The 4480-nt window shown below is 38.8% G+C and overlaps 1 non-coding gene across 1 annotated transcript; it reads left to right on the forward strand.

Annotated features, from left to right (window-relative positions):
- The first annotated feature begins 1500 nt into the window (after positions 1–1500).
- Positions 1501–1607, forward strand: LOC128291004 (small nucleolar RNA R71). Its single transcript, XR_008280782.1, has one exon. It is a non-coding gene; the product is annotated as a small nucleolar RNA R71 (small nucleolar RNA).
- The last annotated feature ends 2873 nt before the right edge of the window (positions 1608–4480 follow it).

A 4480-nucleotide genomic window follows, 5' to 3' on the forward strand; every position in this document is an offset into this window, starting at 1 on the left:
GAATTACGAGCTTGAAGGGTGATTGTTTTGTCTCCCACCCAGAGTGTGAGTTCACCTATGCCAGCATCAATGATAGTTATAGCAGTTGCTAAAAAGGGCTTTCCTAGGATTAAGGGAGTGTTGCTATACTCTTCTATGTCTAGAACAATAAAGTCAATGGGAAATATAAATTTATCGATTTTAACTAGCACATCTTCAATAATACCCCTAGGGAACCTTATAGTTTTATCTGCTAATTGAATGCTCATCCTAGTTTGTTTGGGTTTCCCGAGACCTAGTTGCTTAAACATTTTGTAAGGCATGACGTTCAGACTAGCCCCTAGATCAACTAATGTATAATTAACATCTAAACTACCAATTAAGCAAGGAATCGTAAAACTCCTTGGATCTTTTAGTTTGTTTGGTAGTTTATTTTGGAGAATATCCGAGCAAACTGCGTTCAGCTCCACATGTGACTCCTCGTCCAACTTCCATTTATTTGCTAAAAGCTCCTTTAAAAATTTCATTACGTTTGGCATCTGCGATAGAGCTTCAATAAACGGTAAGTTAATATGTAATTTTTTCAAGAGTTTAAGGAATTTACCAAATTGTTCATCTGAGAAGTCTTTCCTTGTCGCGTTGGGATATGGCGCACGAGGTTTATATTCGACAGGCACTGGTTTGTTTTTATTTTGATCTACCTCACCTTTACCTTTGCTTACCACTGTTTCTTGCCTCGATTCTGGTTCAGGCTCAATGACTCCTTTGTCATCTTGGATAATAATTGTGTTGAGCTGTTCCCTTGGGTTGGGTTCAGTGTTACTTGGCAAGCTACCTTGTGGTCGTTCGGAGATTAGTTTAGAAAGCTGGCCTATCTGAGTTTCGAGCCCTTGGATCGACACTTGTTGATTTTTAAGTGTTGTCTCCGTGTTCTAAAAACGAGTTTCTGACACCGAAATAAACTTAGAGAGCATCTCTTCAAGGTTCGGCTTCTTTTCCTACTGGTAGGGTGGTTGTTGGTAGCCCGGAGGATGTTGTGGTCTTTGATTTCCTTGACCGCCCCACGAAAAATTAGGGTGGTTCCTCCAACCTGCATTATAAGTGTTACTAAATGGATTGTGTTGAGGTCGAGGATTATTACCCATGTAATTTAATTGCTCGTTATCCATGTTGTGACCATAAGGTTGGTGTTTCGAATGGTTTGTTCCACTTCCACTTGCTTCGTATTGCATTACTGGGTGAACCTATGAATAACTAAGAAAACCATCAACTTTCTTATTCAAAAGTTCTACCTAATTAGAGAGCATGGTGACCTAATCGACATTATAAACTCCAGTTGTTTTCGTTAGCTTTGTCCTCCTGACTTGCCACTGATAGTTATTCAGTGACATCTCTTCTATAAACTCATAGGTATCTTCTGGTGTTTTGTTGTTGATGGTTCCGCCAGCAGCTGTGTCAACCATTTATTGAGTCGAAGGATTCAAACCATTGTGGAATGTTTGAACTTGGAGCCAAAGTGGTAACCCATGGTGAGGGCACCTTCTCAGTAAGTCCTTGTATCTCTCCCATGCATCGTAGAGGGTTTCTAAATCCATCTGCACAAAAGAAGAGATGTCATTACATAATTTAGCCGTTTTAGCCAGCAGAAAATATTTAAGTAAGAATTTTTCGGTCATTTGTTCCCAAGTAGTAATTGACCCTCGTGGTAACGAGTTCAACCACTATTTAGCTTTGTTTCTCAATGAAAAGGGAAACAACCGAAAACGTATGGCATCATCAGAAACACCATTAATTTCAAATGTATAGCATAGTTCTAAGAAGTTGGCTAAATGAGCATTGGGATCCTCATCCTGCAAACCATCAAACTGAACAAATTGTTGTATCATTGGAATAGTGTTAGGTTTTAATTCAAAAGTATTTGCAGCTACAGCAGGTCTAACTATGCTTGATTTGGTTCCTGTTAAAGAAGGTTTAGCATAATCATACATAGTATGTAGAGCAGGATTTTGATTAGCCACAATTGCAGGAGGTAGCTGATTGCCTTGGTTTTCAGCCATCTCTTCGGTTTGAGTATCGTCTTCTTGCTCGTTCTCTGGGTATCTTAAGCTTCGCCTTATTTCTCTTTGATTTCTATATACTGTGCGATCAATTTCTTCATCAAAAAGTAATGGTCCCGACGGGTTTCTTCTAGTCATAAACTATGAAAACCTGCCAAGAGAAGGAAAAATCAAGTTAATAAATAATAATGAAATTAAATTAAATTGCAAGAAAAATAAATGGCTAAAGTAATAAAAATTTAGTGTTCCTAATATCTTAGTTCCCCAGCAACGGCGCCAAAAACTTGATCGCGAGGTTGCGTAATAGGTTTTAAATATTTATAATTACTCATTCTTGAACTAACTATCATCACGATGTAAGCAAGTGTACCTATCGAACAGTAGTATAGTTTTAGCAAGACCGGATTGTCGAACCCAAAGGAACTAAAAGTACTAGTAATGACTGTCTTTTTATTATCTAGCCTAAGAATAATGGGGTTTTGTTTTAATTAACTAATTATCTAAACTAAGAACAGAGAAAAGAATTGGGGAATTGCTTTTGGGAAAATCGATTGAATGAAGACAATATCTAAGGAAAAATCCACCTAGACTTTACTTGTTATTCTGGCTCCGAATCAGACGATTTATTCATTCAACTTGTTCCATAGAGATCCCTAAGTTATGTTATTATTCCTATTCAAGACTAATAACGTCTAATGCCTAGATTGAATAACTGAGACATTTCTCTAATTAACACTCTAGGGTTGCATTAACTCGATCTATGGATCCCCTTATTATGTTTCACCCTAATCTGGCAAAATCTTGTCACCCTATGTCTAGGCGCGCAATCAACTCCTCTTAATTATGACAAATGTACTCTTGGACAGGGTCTATTCCTCCTCTGAATAAGAGCATGTCTTGAATTAGTATCCTGGGATATCAAAAGAAGAATTAAGAACACATAATTAAGAATAGGTTAAATATTTATCATACGATTCAGAAAATAATAACAAGATTCGTCTTAGGTTTCATTCCCCTTAGGTATTTAGGGGTTTTAGTTCATAACTAAATAAGAAAACATCTCAGAAGAGTAAAGAATACAAAACATAAAGAAAACCCAAAACTCCTGAAGGGAAATTGAGGAGAGATCTTCAATCTTGATGATGAATCCGGCTTCTGAGATGGATCAATCAGCTTTCTTGGAGTATTTCCTTACTCCCCCTTCTCCGTCTCATTTTTCATCCTCCTCTAGGGTGTATTTATAGGCTTTGGAATGCCTATGAGCCCTCAAAAGTGGCCTTTTCCGAATTGGACTCAACTTGGGCTCGGCAGGGACACGCCTGTGTGACACGCCCGTGTGCGATTACTTCTGGCCATGTTCGAGCCTGTTAGAATGGTACGGGCATGTGCTATACCTGTGTGAGTCGTGCTTCGATTCTGCTAGATTGACATGGCCGTGTGGTCTGCCCTTGTGAGGAGGTCCAGGCTGTGTTGATTTCGTACTTTGGCCCATTTTCTCTGTTTTTGGCCCGTTTCTCATTCCTTTCGCTCTCCTATGTGCTCCTAAGTATAAAACATGAAATTAAAGCATTAGGAGCATCGATTTCACCAATTCTAATGGAAAATCATCCATAAAATGCGTTAAACATGGGGTAAAAATATGTATAAATTACGGTTTATCAATACTTAATTAATTAATTGAGACCGTGGATGAGTCATAAGGTTAAGGTGTGGTAATGGGTATATGCATGTCTAGGATTAGATCTAGGGAGAGGTTAGTACTTAAGAGATCTTAATGACTCACCTCCTCTTCTTTAGAATCCTACCGGATGCATAGTATCCGTTCACTTTAGCCAATGAGGACTTGTTAACGGGCCAAGGTAAGTAATAAACCTAATAAAGATAAATTACCGAAATGCCCCTAAGGGTGAAAATGACCAAAATACCCCTATGTGTGGAATGTAAGATTTATGGATGTTACATGTATATCTGCTGTATACATACGATATTCTGTTTAGGTTGCATATGGGTTGGGAATTATGGAATGGAGGAAGTATATGTGGATCGCATGGTTGCTTGACAACCGCAGGTCTACCGACGACTTTTAAGCCCAATATGTGATTGGCAGCTTGCTGCAATAAAGGTAGTTCTGCAACCGGGCTACCATTGATATGTATCGAATGGGTGGGTCAATATTTATATCCCTACATGATGTGTATCGGGGACAGAGTTGATGTGTACCGGTTGGATTATTAGGGTGGGTTGCACTGAATTGCATTGCATGTATGATTTTATGGATTGATGAATGCTGATTACTCGTCGAGGGTCGTACATACTGAGTTTTCGAAAACTCACCCCCTCTTTTGTTTTTCTCAGGTGATGCTCAGTAGGAGGTTCGACGAATGGAGGGACTCTGAGGTGGCCAGCTAGCAAGATGACTTGGACTTGTTTTTTTTAAAGCATAA

Source organism: Gossypium arboreum, chromosome 3, assembly GCF_025698485.1.
Source record: "Gossypium arboreum isolate Shixiya-1 chromosome 3, ASM2569848v2, whole genome shotgun sequence".
In the NCBI taxonomy this organism is placed as follows: Eukaryota; Viridiplantae; Streptophyta; class Magnoliopsida; order Malvales; family Malvaceae; genus Gossypium; species Gossypium arboreum.